This window comes from Octopus bimaculoides, chromosome 19 (genome assembly GCF_046866305.1).
Source record: "Octopus bimaculoides isolate indiv1 chromosome 19, ASM4686630v1, whole genome shotgun sequence".
Classification (NCBI taxonomy): Eukaryota; Metazoa; Mollusca; class Cephalopoda; order Octopoda; family Octopodidae; genus Octopus; species Octopus bimaculoides.
This window is the reverse complement of record NC_142946.1, coordinates 48,739,701-48,759,030: the sequence shown is the minus strand read 5'-3', so window position 1 is coordinate 48,759,030 and position 19,330 is coordinate 48,739,701. Positions and strand designations below refer to the sequence as shown.

The following is a 19,330-nucleotide window of genomic DNA, read 5'->3' as shown; positions in this document are numbered from 1 at the left end:
TCAAAATATATAAAAATGGTATAATATCAAAAATGATGAAATAATATATTTAAAACCATATAATAGGAAGAAAAAGGATACATACCTCCTTAATTATTAAAACTAGGACATTTCTGATGTGTCTTTGAGCCTTCTTATGTTACATGAAACCAACTAAACACTATTATCATGTTGATACATAAGCTGTTGTATAGTTGTGTATACCTACCTTCCTTTTCTGCCAGTAGTTTGTAGTGACTCCATTTACTAGGTCAACAAAGCTGACTTGGTACTTAACTGTACAATAGTTTCACTATAGTGATAATAGTTTGCTACTCAACTTACCAGAATGCATATTGGATGGGATTCAGACATCTAAAATTGCTCTTCCTCAATGCCCACTCAATCACCTTCCTTGGAACCCTGTCAAATGCCCTCTCCAGATCAACGAAGCTCATGTACAACTCCTTCCTCTTATCTCAGTATTCCTCCTGCAATCTCCTTACAATGAACACATCTATTGTCCCCTTCCTGGCATAAAACCAAATTGTATCTCATCCACTATCTTCATTACATGCTCCAATAACTTCACTCCTCTATATGTTCCACAACTCATCACATCCCCTTTTCCCTTGAAGATCGGTACCACCACACTTACTGCCCAATCATCTGGCATTCCTCTTCCATCCAGTACACCCAGGCAGAGCTCCATCATCACAACAATCCCTATCTCTCCACTTGCAGTTATTATTTCCACACTTACTTCTGATGGACCAGCTGCCTTTCCTGTTTTCATTTCCTTCATTGCCTCCACTACTTCTTCCTGACTAACCCTCTCCACTGGCCCCTTCACCACAGCAACTTCCACCCTCTGATCCCATTCATTCTCCTCGATTTTGCATATGTCTTTTTCAACATGCTGATCTTGTCTGGCTCATTTGTTTGGATAATGCATTGCTATTGACCGCTCTCTTATTATATCAAAAGAAAACATATGCTCAAAATATTTTTTAAAAAAGCACTATATAAAAAAAGAACTAATTCAAAACATAAGATTAGGGCTTGATTAAATCTAAGAGCCCCAAACAGTTTTAAGAGGCCCCAAAACTTTAAAAAGTCCTTGATAGATTCAGAGGAATTCGATTAAATTTAATAGCATTTTCAATCTAAAAGGGCCTAATGATTTAAAAAAAAAAAACTCTTTTGGATTAAAATATATTTAAACAAGTAAGAAAACTTAGATTATTTATATAATTGCTGAAAATATATTTAAAAATGTTTAACTTCAAGCTTTAGGATTCTCTGAGTTAAAGGGACCTCCAATGCTTGGGAGGCCCTTGGGTCATGACCCATCTTGGCCCATATCTAAATCCAACCCTGCATTTGTATCACACACTATAAGTGAACATGTGATGTTGATTTGTAGTGTTGATGATTTTATGAGAAGATGGCGTCTGAGAAAAAGCAATACGTTGTAAAAACAATGAAACAATAGTAAATTATTTGTAACAGTTGAACTTGACGGACATACATCTATAAATACTTGCATGTGAAATATTGGGTTAAAAAAAAAAACCCATGAGCAGCCTTCAACTTTTTTTCCATCAAAGGGTCTTTTAGCCTGATATTCTAAATGCTATCATTTATAGTTTTATCTTATTCAGATTCTAACATCAAAAAAATTTACCTCATATCTCTTGAAGGTTCTGAATTTTTAATATGTAAACATCTTACAATTCTCGCTAATAAGAACAAAGCCCCTAAAATGGATGGAGAAAATTCAAAGTGTCGGTTTGGTCCAATGGTAGAACATCTATCATGTTTACAGAAGATGTGGATTCCTGTCCCATGGGCAGGGCAGTCTTTGACTTTTTTCCATTTGAGGGTTTTTTTTTCTTTTTAGCTCCAATATTCTACATGCTGTTATTCATTGCTTTATCTACTTTGATTTTCGCCCATTAGAAATAATTACATCACCTTCCTCGAATTTTCTAAATTCTTATAACATAGATGAAACAGTAAATTTAAAACAACAAATATTAAAACCGCTGTCTCTGACTCCAATCCCTGCTCATTTCTCTGCGAAAAAGACAAGTGGCAGCATCCTACCCTCAGAAGTTAAGTAGATTTAAGTATTTAGTTGAATTATTTGTTTATAAAAAAAAGCGGGGTCGGGAAAACGATACATGTAGAAGGATACAGATATTAAAACAAATAAAACACTTTTTAAAAATTATAATCAGATTAAAGTTTCCATAAATAACTAACAATTAGTAATTGGAGTTGATGATAGCAAGGAGTGCTTCTTGTGATCTCCTGGCTCAGTTTCACAATACTCACATAGAAGAACCACTTGAGCAGTTTTTGCCCTGTCATCATTATCATTGTTCAATGTCTGTTTTCCATACTGGCATGGATTGGACAGTTTGACAGGAGCTGGCCAGGCTCCAGTTGTCTGAGTCAGCATGGTTTTTATGACCGGATGCCCTTCCAAATGTCATATCAAATGGAGATATCAAGCCAAAACTGACTACTGGAGCCTGGTGCAGCTCTCCAGCTTAACAGTTCCAGTCAAACCATCTAACCCATGCTAGTATGGAAAATGGACGCTTAATGATGATGATGATGTAACTTAGTGGTTCACCAAAAGAGACCAATAGGCTAAGTGCTGGGGTCAATTTATTCTACTATAACCATTCAAGGCAGTGTTGTAGCATAGCTGCAGTCCAATTGGTAATTAATTGAGGAAATGGTAATTATAGAAGTGTCAATCCCAGAGCTGCTACAATATTGTTAGAGTCAGACACATTCCTCACTTAATTAAAATATAGAATGCTAGGATCCTATTTTAACTAATTTCAATTATAATTTCATAGTTATCTCTCCATGTGTTTCACGTGCAAGATTAATCATTATGTTAATGAGTCTGTCTCCTCACTATGTGGATTTTTTGTTTTAATCTTTTAGTCAGGAAGAGGAATAGTGCTCATGACCCCTTACAGGGCCTCTGAGACTGAAAGGGGTGGGGAATGAGTAAGGTATACACAAACTGGAGACCAGGCCTAAAGCTTGCAAAAGAGTGGATTCTGCTAAAGGTACTCAAGATATTAGATGTTGTTGTTAAAGCTGGTAACAGATTAAGTCTACCTCCCTAGTTGGCCGTACTGGGATTTGAACTCTGAATGAAAAGAATCAGAACAAATAGTGCAATGCACCTGCTCAAACGTTCTTATAATTCCTCCATTCTACTGGGGTCGATTTGCTCGACTAAAGGCGGTGCTCCAGCATGGCTGCAGTCAAATGATTGAAACAAGTAAGAGTTGTGATAATCATTAGAGCAACTGACAAAATACTTTGTAATAGTTAATTATGTCCCTTTTTGATTTGAGTTGAAATCTTTCAAGTGTGGTTGTTGCCTTTCACACGTCTGGAGTAGATAAAATAAAACCAATCATAAACTGGTCTTAGTTTAATCAACTACACTCTTTCCCATTACTTGTACTTTTGTACCTGTTCTAGAAAAACTAGTTCATGAATGTTTCGATAACTTGAAGAAATAGTTTCAAATTTTCAAAGAAAAGAAATTCAAAACATATGTGTCCAGGTATTTTTGTTAACTTACTGAAATAGTCTAAAATGTTCTCATATGCAGCTATAACCTGTCATACTATATTATAGAGAGGTGCAACATAAAAGAGATGTGTAGCATAGACAGGTGGATGTTTAGCAAGGCAAGTTAGAAATTCATTAAATAAAGTATGTTAACACCAACGAAAGTAATGGTGAATAAATGTACCTATATAATGTAGTGTGAATAAAAGTAAAATTTCTCATTAGCCATTGGTTACATTATATATATATGTGCTCTATAAATATTTTAAATACTTCATCTGAGCTGTGTTTCAATGAGGGCATTGTGAGCTCACAGGTGAGCAACAAATGTCAAGAGAGAACCACAAGGAAAACTGTTTAGAGATGTAGGTTTTTGTAGAAATAAAATATCTAAACCATGCACAATACTTATATTTTTCAATCACAACACTTTTTGGAAAATGTCAGAATTAAAATATGGACAGACATTGTGGTAGCAGAGAGTAGAAACATGACTGATGATACACCGAGGTTCAATATAATCTTGATATATAAGATCTTTAAAGCAGAGAGCAGTCAAAATTGTTAGCATGTCAGACAATATGCTTAGTGGTATTTCATCCATCTATATGTTTTGAGTTCAAATTCTGCTGAGGTTGACCCTGCCTTTTGTCCTTTTGGGGTTGATAAAATAAGTACCACTTGAGCACTGGGGTCGATGTAATTGACTTTAACCCTCCCCTGAACTTGGTGGCCTTGTGCAAAAGTTTGAAACCAATATATAAGTCTATAAAAATTTAACTTAGGGAGGTGGGTCATAATTCCAGGCAAATATTTGTAAAAGACGTACATATTGAATGGGATATTATAAGAAAAAATGGATAATAAACCATTGCACAAAAGAGGAAGAGGAGTTTGTAAAATGCCATTCTGTAAAAGAAGCACAAAACTTCCAAGAAGCACTGATCTAAACTGATTAGGATTGTCAGGATGACTGTTCAGTTTATGCTTCTGTCAGTTAGAGGTGGCGGCGGTACAGGCTAGTGCCATTCAAATGTGTATATACACCAGTATTTTAATACTCAATCTAATTTTACAGTGCAGTCACTGGTTATTTGTCCAGCCTTCAACTCTGTAGCATTTAAACCCGCTGTGTGCAGCCCAAATATTCTACCTGCTCTATGTTCAAACTGGCCAGATCTGGTTTCTCACAGCCATTCTACACTGTCATTCTAAAAATAATCATATTATTGAAATGTCAAAGCTACAAGATAATGCATGATTAATTTAAAACAACATGAATAAATAAGCATTATATGAGAAAGAGTAATTTGAATACTAAATGACTGACTGTACAGTTTATAATTTAAGTATCATTTTCCCAAAAGGAATGTGCCCAGTAAAATGCTTGTGCATACTTAGGTATAAAATAAAGCTTTTTCAATGCATGGATGGATGAATAGATAGGTTGGTACATAGGAGGTAGGTTGACTGTAAGTATGTAATTAGATATGTAGATAAGCACACCAGTAAGTGTGAAGGTGCATGGCTCAGTGGTTAGTGCATCAGGCTCACAATCATGAGGTAGTGAGTTCAATTCCAGGACTGGGCTGTGTGTTGTGTTCTTGAACAAGACACTTTATTTCACGTTACTCCTGTTCACTCAGCTGTTGAAATGAATTGCAACTTCACTGGTGCCAAGCTGTATCAGCCTTTGCCTTTTTGTTGGATAACATTAGTGGCACGAGGAGGGGAAACTGGTGTGCACAGGCGACGGCTGATATTTCATAAACAACGTTGCCCAGACTTGTGCCTCGGAAGGGAACTTTCTAGGTGCAATTCCATGGTCATTCATGACTGAAGGGGGACTTTACCTTTTTGCACTAGTAGGTAGATTGATTGGTAGGTAGGTAGATAAGTAGATCTTAGACTGATCTGTAGCTAGTTGTGTTAGTGGGTACTTAGATAGGTAGGGAACACTACCTTTCACCAGCACTGTGTGAACCACGGTGCTCTCTTTCCCTAGCATAGGACTTCCTATCTCGGACATGTGAACATGCGCACAACACCTAACACTGCGTCACTGGAACTGTGAAGCACATAGTTCTATACAAGGATATATATTAAAGAGAAAAGAGAAAAAGTTACAAGTGCAATTTCAATTACCATGTTGAGTAGTAACTTAGTATAGAGAAAGTGCAATTTCAATTACTTGTCTCTGTCAATGAAGAAGTTATGCACACTTTTGTGTTACTTTTGGATCAACCCTCCTATATCAGAGTTTTTTTTCTCATTAATTTTGTTTCACTTTGAAATATGGGTCAATGTTTAATTATTACTCCACCTATTATTCATACTCAACATAATATTTGAAATCATAATTACAATAAACAAAGATATAAACATTATGTGAATTAAGGAATTTACATTAATCAAACAGCAATAAAAAAGAAAGACAACAACAACAAAAAAACCTTACAGAACTGAAATAAGTCTATTATTGTCCTTTTTAAGACGGTGGAGGTGTAAATTAAACTATATGTGACGGATGTTTCCCACAGGTTGATCGAACTCATAGAATAATAAAAGTCGTGGGCGTAGAAACTCCATTGTTGGTCCATCATTCGGAGATTGGTTATACTGTTGAGTGACGTAGACAATTGGTAAATCACACAACAAATCATTTTAAACCGGATGTTTACCTTTTTCCAGGAATAAGTTAAAAGTTAAAAGTACAAAGAAGTAAAGTTGTCTCCTTTGTTGGTAGCAAGAATTGTTACTCATTGGCAATGACTTCACAGACTACAACAGAAAGGAGTAACTAATTTTGTTTGAACGATTATCACCATCGTTGTTGTTCCTTTTTTATGTTTTCATTTTACTACTACTACTACTACTACTACTACTACTACTACTACTACTACTACTACTACTACTACCACTACTACTACTTAGCACCATCTTCATTTTTATCATTTTGAAGAATGAAGGGATTCCCACTTATTCGAACAATGAAGAACCACACTCTAACGTCTTAAACATAAAAGCAAAAAAGAAAAAAAAAAAACAAGCAAGACATCTAGTTTTTGATATTCATGATTTAGAAAACAACTGAATGGTCACAAATGGCATGACTTTGATCAAAAGGGAAGGCTTAAACAGCTGCAACCACCTTATAGTAGTTTTTCAAGCATGAGCATATGAGAAATGGGCCGCATTAGACCTGGCTTTATCATCAGACAGGTCTGAATAATACTAAAACATAAAATGGAGGTAATTTTTCATTGGCGTGCCATTCAGAAAGACCCACAGGTCGCAGTTTGCCCATGATTGGATTATATGCTGAACATGGTGACAATTCAATTATTGAATGTATTTGTTACGTGAGAACCATGTGGTATGGCAACAGGGTAGGAAAATGACAGAAAGTAAAGAGTGCTGGACTAGATTTGTTCCAATACCTAATTTCACCCCATCATAATTACACAAATGCACACTATGTTTGTATGTATGCTGGTGTGTGTGTGTGTGTGTGTGTGTGTGTGTGTGTGTGTTTATTCATTCATACACATATTTGTCAACCTTTTCTTTTTCTTTGTAAAGGTTGTATATATATAAAACTAGACGTAGTTGATAGCTTCTGCTACCTAAGTGACCAAGTCTGTAGTGGGGGTGGATGCTCTGAGAGTGTAGTCGCTAGAATAAGAATAGCCTGGATAAAGTTCAGAAAGCTCCTACCTCTGCTGGTAACAAAGGGCCTCTTGCTCAGAGTGCAAGGTAGACTGTATGATTCATGTGTGCAAACGGCTATGCTACAAAGCAGTGAAACATGGGCCTTGATTGCTGAGGACATGCGTAGGCTTGAAAGAAATGAAGCTAGTATGCTCTGCTGGATGTGTAATGTCAGTGTGCATACATGACTGAGTGTAAGTGCCCTGAAAGAAAAGTTGGACATGAGAAGCATCAGATGTGGTGTGCAAGGGAGACAACTGTGCTGATATGGTCTTGTGCTGCGTATGGATGAGGACAGCTGCATGAGGAAGTGTCACACCCTGACAGGGGAAGGAACCTGTGGAAGAGGTAGACCCAGGAAGACATGGGTTGAGGTGGTGCAGCACAACCTTTGAATCTTGGACCTCACAGAGGCAATGACAAGAGACCGGGACCTTTGGAGATATGCTATGATTGAGAAGATCTGGCAAGTAAAGTGAGATCACAGCCATGGCTGATACCAGTGTCGAAATAAACAGCCCATTTAAAAATACCCTTGAATCATTAGGTGATATGCTGTGCTTAAGAAGACCTGTTGAGTCAAGTGAAATCATAGTCGTGGCTGATGCCAGTGCTGCTTGAGTGGCACCCATGCTTGTGGCACGTAATATGCACCATCCAAGCATGGGTTGCTGCCAATGCCGCCTGACTGGCTTCTTGTGCCTGTGACATGTAAAAAGCACCATCCAAACATGGTTGAAGCCAGTGCCCCCCAACTGGTTCCTTTATAACCAATTTATTGTACATGATTTTTAACAATAGAATTTTACATGGATCCACAAGGGCCATATGAACCCCAGTAAAGAACCACTGACCTATAGGTTTCATCGCTGGCTTATTTCTGCAAAGTTTATCCAGTAAGTGACAATGATGATCTTTGTATTGGCACAATAGATATGAAATTGCTGTTAGTGAAGCAGAAATGTCAACAACCCATTTTTACTGTATATTCAGTATCAAATGACAACGTTTTGTGTGTAAGTAGGTGGCCAAATTAGTACAGCTATTAGAGCACTGTTTAGATTGGTTTGTAGTACGTGTTCTTGTTCCCTGTGCTTTGAGTTCAAATGCTCTCCGGATCAAATTTCCCTTTCATCCTTTAGCAATTGGCAACAACCTCACACACACATATTCGTTTACATACAGTTTATTGCTGTAAAACAGTGAAAGTAAATATACATACACAAGTATCAATATACATAATTATATAATATATAAACATGCACATGCACACATAAGGTAAACAGTCACCTACATCATATACACACATACACATGTGTATATATATACATATATATATAAATCTAATTCATGAGATTCTGGACAACTGGTGGTGAGGCAGTTATCCAGAGGAAGTAATTTAGAGTAGCTGTCATATCTGATGACATCACCTCAATTATTTTCTGCTCTGGTAATCAGTATTGCCTGGTCCAGTCGGTGGGTAGTGAGTGGTGTACCTGATTTAGCTCTTGCAGGGCAGATGTCTGATCCAGTTTGATAGCTGGGGTTACTAGAATAGAGCTGGGGATTAGTTAGTACCTTATTTGTGTTATTACTGCTACTCACATCCAGGTTTCGTAATTTTCTGTTGTTAAGGAGACAAATAATCCAAGCTGTGTTAGATATGGTGGAGTAGGATTATTTAATAGATTGCGAGTTGAAGATTTTCCTGACATTACTAGATCTTGAGAAGTGCCTTTCTAACATCATCATCATCATCATCATCATCATCATCATCATCGTTTAATGTCCGCTTTCCATGCTAGCATGGGTTGGACTGTGCAAAAAAAAAAGTTCAGGTAACCTATTTTGGATATTAAGGGCAAAGTGGGGTGGGAAGAAACCAGATTATTTCACACATTCTAGTACACTTGCTGTGTTTTAAGGGGATACTCCCTGTATACCCTGGGGTGGGATGGCAAATGTTGATAAGAATGCCTATGAGTGGCAGCAAAATTTGTACCCCTGGAGTTACTTCTGTAACCCTTTCCAACCCTGCTTTCTATTTCTAATTCTTTCCAAATCCTCTTCCCTACCATCCAATGGTTTGATATACCTAAATTAAAGAGAATAACCTTTGCTGTTTAATCTCACAAATGCACTCATTTATGTTGCTGGTGCAGGAAGGTGTATGTTTGTATGTAATTTTAAATCCTTATTATTTCCTTTTTATTCAGTTTTATTTTATATTTATATATTTTCCTTTTTGCTTTATTTTCCTTATGTACTTAATTTACCCCTCCCCCTTTTTCTCTTTATGCATGTGTGCGTATAAGCACACCCGTTCTTTGTATTATTTCCGCTCTATGCATATTTTTTTTTTGTTATTGATTTTCTTTTTTATTTCTTTGATTTCACCAAGGTAAACTTCATCGGAGTAATTTCAACCTAACGACTAGCTAGTTCCATTGTGTAACATTTTTATAATGAGCTTCAGGTAGTTTTATATATATATATATATATATATATATATATATATATATATATATATATATATATATATATATATATATATATAATGTAAGATCCAGGGATTGAGGTGTAGGAAGAAAGTTAGCTGCAAGCAATTCATAGTAAATATAAAAAAACAACTTTCAGGAACAATAATGGCTTATTGAGACAGAAGGTTGTGGAATTTTTTCGTATCGAAGAATGATAAGATGAAAAACGTTCCTTTTATATTCCATGGTAGGCAACAAGGGTTGCTAGGTGTGTGAATAAGAATACAAGAGTTATGCTATAGAGTAGGAAAGATCCAGGCTACATATGTTTCATAACAAGTGGAACCTCAGAAATGGTATACACCTCACTTGGATTTTACCACTTCTGAGGTTCTGCCCACTATGAAACATATGTAGTCCAGATCGTTCCAACTCCATTCCATTATTATTATTATTATTATATATATATATATATATATATATATATATATATATATATATATATATATATATATATATATATATATATATATATATATATAATATATATATACATACATATATAAACAATGAATTAAATAAAGATTCAATTGACTGTCTAATAATTTATTTATATTATAATATAACATAATATGATATTATTATAAAACAAAAAAAGCCAATAATTTTTTTTGACCTATATGCATTATTTGATTTATAAAATATCTATATATATAAAGATGAAAATGTGTGTCTGTCTGTGTGTGTGCCTGTGTGAATCCCTAAAACTTGAGAACTACACAACCAATTTCATTCAAATTTTACACATGCCTTACCTAGGGTCCATGTAGTGTCATAGACCAAAAACGTTTTTAACTTCTTGCCTAGTGCGAGCCCACAACAATATCATATAGATGTATATATATACATGTATGTATATAGATGTATATGTATCTGCACAAATGTATATATATAGATGGTAACATTGATTTCAAGGCCTTCCCAGATGAGTGACTGGTTATTGAAAGACATTTATAGATTGTAAATTTATTCTGTCCAGTTACCTATCACTATAGTGGTCATTTGCAAACTCCAGAAGTGACACTTTCATTTCCCCTTAGCCCTCACGTCACACAGTTGTTAATGTTTCAGTTGGGTCACACCCTTCCAATTGCTATAGATTCATAATGCATCTTACGGCTGTGCCTGTCACCTGTATGGTGAGGAATCCTACATTGGGGAGTAGTAACGACTAGGGTAGGGTAGCTGACTGCTTATTGTGATCATTCGTCTTTTGGTTTCCTGTAGTTTTGCTCTCTTTTACAAACCCAGTGAACATACATATATTTCCTATTTCAAAGAAATTTGAACAATAGATATAACACTCAAGTTAAAAAGATTCTCAACAATTCAACTTCTCTGGTTGGCATAAAGACACCCACCCCCAATACGGGCCTTAACTCCCACATTTTAGAGCTCCATGACCTCCATTTTTCAGGAGCAAAATCCTTTTAACAGGTTCCATAAGACTGTAATTTTGGAATCTGCGCATAAAGATCATTAGTATGGGATACATGTGTCATGATTAGAATGTTTTTAGGGAAAGAACCCTCATCTGCAATTTTGATGGAATTCGAATCAGGTATTCCAGTTCATTACAGAAAATATAACAGAAAAGTCTAATTCTTCAATTGCATGTAACACAGGCAACGCCGGGTATCCCTGCTAGTATATATATATATATATATATATATATATATATATATATATATATATATACATATATTGGGACTTTTCCCAAGTTCCAAATGTGAATTTGTCTGTGTTAACAACATCCCAAAGATGGAGCCTTGTATCTTTGTTGGAAATTGGCTCCTTCCTCAGTGGAAGATTTATAATAATTAAAAACAGAAAAGACATACAAAGATATATATATATATATCATCATCATCATCATCATTTAACGTCTGTTGTCCATGCTGGCATAGGGTGAACAATTTGACCAGGGCTGGCATGCTGGAAGGCTGCACTAAATTCCAGTCTGATTTGGCAATGCATACATACATATGTATATATGCATATACATAGACACAAATACACACCCATTAATATAGAAAGGTAGATAGACAGACAGACAGATAGATAGATAGATAGATAGATAGATAGATAGTGAGAGAGAGAGAGAGAGACTTTCAGCTTTCTTAGAATAAATAAATGCACACAAACATTCAATTGTTAGTGCATATAGATAGCACACATGCACTCTTATACACATACATGAAGAGCAATGAATCACACACATCTGCATACACCTCCCACAGCCACCACCACTGCCAACACCACTGCCACCATGCATCACACACTTCTCTACTTCCTTGAAGAGATATTCCTTGATATGCAAGTATATTTACACACTCACATGTGTGTGTGTACATATATGTATGTAGGTATGTGTGTGTGTATGCATGTATGTATGTATGTTTGTACGTATGTATGTAGGTATGTATGCATGTATGTGTAAGTGTGTGTGAGTGTATATATGTACGCATAAATATGCAATACGTATTATATATATATATGTATGTATACATACTTACATACATACATATATATATATATGTATATAAAGATATATATATAGAGAGAGAGATACATATGCACACACACACACACACACACATGGAGACTTACACACATATGCGTGCACTTGCATGCATATGTATACTTAACATTGACTCATTCCCATTCTCAAATTCTAGGAACTATGAATCTTGACTCAAAAAAAAATCAATAATACAAATAATAAAAATAAATAGATAAGCCTTGCCACATGTGACATAATGTCATGTTTGGATTCTGTGAAGAACTTAAATAAATCTCAGAAAAAAAAAAAAAAAATTCATGTACATACATATTTCTTATTTGTATCTCTACATTTCTCTTTTTTACCTTTTAAATTTTCTTTGCTCTTTTTTTCTTTTCTTGTCATTTTTTATTTTTTATTTTGTTGAAATATTTTCTTTTTAATGTTTGATTGTTATCTTCCAGTAATCATTATTACAGAAGTATTCAATTGCACTTAAAGGTCAAACAGCATTGGAGAAACACAGCCGCTACTGTTGTTCTTGTTGCTGTTGCTCTTTAAACCTGATGTCAGCCTTCACTGATCACGGTGAAATTCACAAATAGTGAAACATGGAAAGATAAAGATTTGTGAAGAAGGTGAATGCTACAAGCCAGTCACTGTAACGAAGATAAATGATTCAAAATGGGACGAGACTTGGGACTTGTCTGTTGACTTTAATGATAAATATTGCTTCTCACTTTTTGCAACCAAGAGACTCAACCCCGTCTTGTGGTGCAAGGAAAGGAAAGCGGTAAAGATGGTAAAACTGCGTTCCCTGGGAAGCAAACACAGAATGCGTTTTCCTCAGGAAAGACAGAAAATACAGAATTGGTCAAACTGTGTGAAAATATTTGGATGGGAGGCAATATGCGTTTCTGAAGAGGTACGTGTCAGAGGATTTGTTGAAACCAGGTTCATTTGATGTTCAGGAGTCTTGGATTGGCTGTGAAGGAAACAAAAGATGTAACCAGGAATTTGTTGGAGCCAATGAGAAAGTTTGCTATTACATGTGGCACAAGAGAGAGGTCAGGCGGTGCAGCAGAAATGAGTACTGAGGATGATAGAGGCACCTGGCCCAAAATTACATCTGACTCAACAAGGCTCATGCTGTTGTGCAGGAATTTTGTTGCCTATCAGAAATATCTAAAGAAATTTAATGAAATAGATAAAGGACAATAAAAATTTACTCATATTATATTCATAATCCAGCACTCTTAAGGCTCAAAATAGTTTCAAATGTTTATCAACCCTTTGAATTGCCATATTGACAGACTCCTAAGGATCAATATTGATCACTTTGTTGAACCCTGGTTTTGTGTGTCCATAAAGTGAAAGAACAAATCTTAGCAAAAATTGGTATATCGGCCCCGAAAGGATGAAAGGCAAAGTCGATCTCGGCGGAATTTGAACTCAGAATGTAGTGGCAGACGAAATACCGCTAAGCATTTTGCCTTGCGTGCTAACGATTCTGCCAGTTCGCCGCCTTCTTTCAGTTTCTGTCTACCAAATCCACTCACAAGGATTTGGTCAGCTCGAGGCTATAGTAGAAGACAGTTGCCCAAGGTGCCATGCAGTGGGAACGAACCCGGAACCATGTTATTGGTAAGCAAGCTACTTACCACACACGCACTCCTATGAAAGTAAAATAATATTTGTAACTAATTGATTAAAATTCAGGAAATTTATTTCAAAATTGTTTATGCACTGGTTGAACCTTTCAGGGGGTAACTAGTGGTGAGAATTTTAGAGGGGGGAAAAAATAAACTAGGTTAATTGGTCATAAAAAAAGTGAGAATAAATCATCCTAAATATAATGAAAGTAAATTGCAATGGAAACTGGAAGAAATAACAGTGACATCCCATAATTTCATGTAAACAATGCATGTGACATAACCAAATGCATAGAACATACAATATTTGTATATATAAAAGGCAGGATGTGTGTGTGTGGGCGTGTGTACATGAATGTAATTTATGCACGTCTACAAATTAGCATGCATGTCGCTCCAATTTTAGGAGGACATTTGTCATGACCCTAGCTGTATTTTTGTCAACTTATTTTTCCCAGAGGCACCAGCGAATAGCAGTAAAAATAAATTTTCAACCAAAACTTTTAACAATTTTCGAGTCGGAGAAATCCACCATTGTTTACAACAGGAGTTAAGTCCCCTTCGAGCGACGAGTAAGTTTTTGTTAAGACTTTTGTTGCTTTTTTTTTCCATCGAGGAAAAAAGTGTTTTGTTGATACACGGGCAACACACACACATACGAACATGTATGCGTACAAAAAATATGTATGCAATTGGTGTACGTACGTACGTGTGTGTGTGTGTGTGTGTGTGTGTGTGTTGCCCATATATATATATATATATATATATATATATATATATATACACACACACACACACACACACATATATATATATATACATACATGCATATACTTAAGACTTAGTTGTGATCTTAATTGTGATCTGCTTCTGACAGAGAATCGGGAGCCCTTTTGGGCATTCCATTTTCCTTGCTGGAAGGGTTCCCAACCCATTGGCAAAGAGGTGTTAGATGATGGGGCTAGCATGTGTAACCTGATCACCTCTGCCGGTCAAACTCCCATCCCATGCGCTCTTGATTCTGCCCAAATTTGACGTCAATATTACTTAGTTTGGTTTGAAATAAAGAACTTGATTAGCTTAATTATCCTAATTTAATCCCGGGCAAAGCCAGGCTATACTGCTAGCGTTTAATATAATATGAAAACCATCATCTTCTTAGTGTGTTCATTACTGAGTATAATAGATTGGAATGGTATATCATCTGAAATACCTCACATGTCACTAGAAGGTACCTTGCATGTAGGTATCTGATAATATGGCATAACAAGGGAATTCTTTATGTCACTTTTATGAAATTTTAAGATGGCACTGTCATCCCTTCCAGTTTGAATCACAATTTACTTTCACATTTTTAGGAAAATATACTTCCACTGTTCTACAATTGTAAACTGCATGTTAACCATTAACTGTGCTGTTGATGTCAATGAAAAGAAAATATACCATACAAGATATTCACACCATATGAGAAATAATACTGAAAGTGCATTTTCAGATATTAAGCAATTTCTAATAAATCATTTTGTCATTACAACTAATTATTAATAAGATACTTTTCATATTCATATCCTGTTATATTGTAGATATGTAAAATACTTTTCATATTTATATCCTGTTACATTGTTTGCATGTATATGTGTGTGTGTGCAGGTATTTATCTGTCTGTCTGCTTGTCTGTATGTGTGCCTGTATAGCCAGAAGTGTAGCTGTGTGGTAAGAAGCTTGCTTCCCAACCACATGGTTCACGGTTCAATCCTACTGTGTGGCACCTTGAGCAAATGTCTTCTACTATAGCCTTTGGGCCAACTAAAACCTTGTGAATGGATTTGGAAGATGGAAACTGAAAAAAGCCCATTATATATATATGTGTGTGTGTGTGTGTGTATATATATATATATATATATATATATATATATATATATATATATATATATATACATGATATATATATATATATATATATATGTGTGTGTGTGTGTGTGTGTGTGTGTGTGTGTGTGTGTGTGTGTGTGTGTGTGTGTGTGGAAGGAAAGAAGAAGAAAAGGAAGGAAGGAACAAAGGAAGGGAAGAAGGAGAGAAGGAAGGATGAGAAGAAGGGAGGAAGGTAAGAAGGAGGGCAGGCAAGCAGAAATGATTGAAAGAAAACTGAGATTTGAGAGAGATTTGTTTGCTATCATAGATGTTTCCCACTGCCACCACCACCACCACCACCTTTGTGTATGGGTGTTTACAGATGAGTGTACATAGAGAAACAAAGAAGGAAGAAAAGACAGTGAGGATTGGAGCTGGTTCAAACTTTACTCAGTCACACATTTTGTTTGTTTTTTTTTTCTCAGTGGAAGAAAGAGCTTATTTTTCTTGGAATATGAGTCAGCACATCAATATTGCAACAGTGTCAATAGACACGTTTGTTGTGTAACTGCAGAAGGAATAACACAGATACACAAATGAGGGGCAGCCATTGCGTATAGATGTGTGTTTGTGTGTGGTAATGGTGTTCAATGCCAAGATTCCTACAGATTAACGTGGGAAATCATTATTTACATTATTTACATTTGACAAATATTTGCCCTCATCTTGTTTGTTGTTAACAAAACGTTTCGGCTGTTATACTCTCCAGCTTTCATCAGGTGTTTTGGGGAAATTTCGAACTTAGGTTCTTGTGCCTAAGGTATTTTTCGATGTTGTTATTATTACTTGGAAAAACTGGCAAGTCTTATAAGTGATGGTAGCTACAGCAAGGTAAAGAAACACCCTACTTAGAAAACAGAGAGGAAGTTGCATGTCTAGACATGCTCATATATGCTTCGATGATAAACTTACGCATGCATTCATGTATGTATGTATGTGTGTATGTGTGTGTGTGTGTGTGTGTGTGTGTGTGTGTGTGTGTGTGTGTGTGTATGTAAGCATGCATTTATACGTATATAACAATCAATCTATCAAGTGATCGAAGTCAGAGGTTTATCAATTTCATTTTACTAAGCAAACGAGTTCAGCACATGTATCATTCACATGCATATAAGCATAATCAGGTGGCACATATCCATTCATCACCAGCGAGATAGATAATCAAAGAGGGAGGGAGGGAGGGAATGATAGTCAAATAGAGAGGGTAAAATAATTTTCATTATCTGTGGGTAAATTGCCTATGGGGTCAAATCGTGGAATCGATTTAACTCTTTTGTTAACATATTTCTGTTGAATACAATGTTTTAGATTCACTTAACTGTGAAAGTAATAAGTATTTAGTAAAATAACTCACATTATTTGACTTCTGTAAGACGGTCAGCTGACATCATTTTGTCTGTCTTTACGTTCTGAGTTCAAATTCTGCCGAGGTCGACACGCTCCTCTGAAAATCCACCGCTCAGGTAGCAAGCACCCTACCTTGGTTGTATTTACACCTTGTGAAGATTGTTTCGTCTACCTCAACAATTTCCTCTGGACCACCTGTCTGAATTGGGTTGTGGAGCAGGTCGTACGCACATATTTTACAAACTTAGCTGTTGTAATCAACAGCTGTGTAGTGGCTTGTCCCCAGTTCTTCAATACAGACCCGCACTGAAGTCAATTCCTTGACCCCTGAATAAAGGGGGAGGGCAATACAATCCGAAAAGGAAATGTGTCACCTTCTAACCATGTTATCTTTTCTGATAGACGCACACTCGTTGGATCCTTGTCTGGAGCACCACCAGTAAATATTCCAGCGAAGCACCTCCTTGTTGAAATAGTGTCTTTTTGTACATAATTTTGTTTTAGAGATAACACCCTTCTCTTGTAAGTAAGAAACCGCATCCTCCTCGGTTTTCAGTTTACCCATCATACTCGAAAGGTTAAACGAGTTGGCTGCTGTTATACATCTATTTAGGTTGAAAAGGTCCCAAAAAACACACGGGTTCAGAATTATGAAAATGAAGTAGTGACTGGTCAGGAACCGAAAATATCAGTTCGTTTCTCAAGGGAAAAAAATGAAAAAAAAAAAAAAAAAAAAAAAAGGAAAGCAAAAAACAGGCGGGAATGACAAAAACAAGGTCGTACAAACATTTAGAAAACAGGCAGGTAAAGTCAATACAAAAAGTTGGAGTTTTAAGCAGACCATACCTTGGCTTGTTACTATGGAAACCAATACTAATATGTCTGTGACTTTCAATTGGCTGAAGTTCCCCAAAATTTACAAAGCTGTTAACTTTTTATTTATTAATTTATTGCAAAAATGAATTTCCTTTCTATAATCAGCATACAAAACTACACTAGTACACCAAATTTTAAAACAATTAGAACCAGATTAAAAGAATTGAAAAACTGTGACAAAAGATCTGGGGATTTCAGTGGTGCAATCACTTACGCTTAGTTAATTATTTTATTAATTACCTGTTAAGCAATGGAATTCATTAAATCGACCCAAAATGAACGGCCTATCTCATTGTTAAAAGTCATAACTATAATGTTCTTTCAAGCCATTGCTCTTGTGGCCAGACAAACAAGCAATTTGTTGCATATATAATTAAAAAAGTTTGTAAATGAAAATTTAAAATTTAACTTGGTGGCATAACATGAAACAAAACGTTCGAAGGGAGATAACTCCGTATTCAAGGTTATCTCCCTTGTTCTCTTTGGCAATGTTGTCGAGCTCACAGAATCGTGAGCACGCCGGGCTTAGCGGCATTTTATCTGTCTTCGTGTTCTAAGTTCAAATTCCGCCGAGGTCAACTTTGTCTGTCATCCTCTCGAGATCAATAAAATAAGTACTAGTTGATCTCTGGGAGTCAATGTAATCGACTCCTCCCTTGAAGTTAGTGGTCTGGTGCGAAAATACGAAACCATTGTTATTGTTATTTTCGGGGTCGATAAAATAAGTACCATTTGAGTACTGAGGTCGGTGTAGTCGATTTACCACCTGCGTCCATCTTTATGTTCTGAGTTCAAATTCTACCGAGGTCGATTTTGCCTTTCATCCTTTAAGGGTCGATGAAATAAGTACCAGTTAAGCATTATTATGATTGACCGTTGACTGAACACTATTCAATTTTTTTTCTCCGTGTTTTTCTCCTTGTCTCCGTATTCTTTCTGTTGAAGAGCGTAGCTCGAAACGTCAAAGACTTTCCGTATTCCCGAGCGTCATACTAATATATACTTTTGTTATTTACACCACCTGTCCTCGTCTGTTGTTATTTTTTGTATATTCTCCCATATATATATATATATATATAGAGAGAGAGAGAGAGAGAGAGAGAGAGAGAGATCAGCTGCAATACATTCATGTAATTGAATAAAAAAAGTCACCGCAATGAACACCACACTGCTAAACACTAAACACGGGTACCCCATAA

General features: G+C 36.0%; 1 protein-coding gene across 1 annotated transcript in view; it reads right to left on the bottom strand.

Annotated features, from left to right (window-relative positions):
* Positions 1 to 19,279, bottom strand: part of LOC106877032 (uncharacterized) — an 88,343-nt gene extending 69,064 nt beyond the window's left edge. The window contains exon 1 of the mRNA XM_089337610.1: positions 17,263 to 19,279. The gene's annotated coding sequence lies outside the window, so the exon portion shown is untranslated. The remainder of the gene's footprint in view (positions 1 to 17,262) is intronic.
* Positions 19,280 to 19,330: the final 51 nt, after the last annotated feature.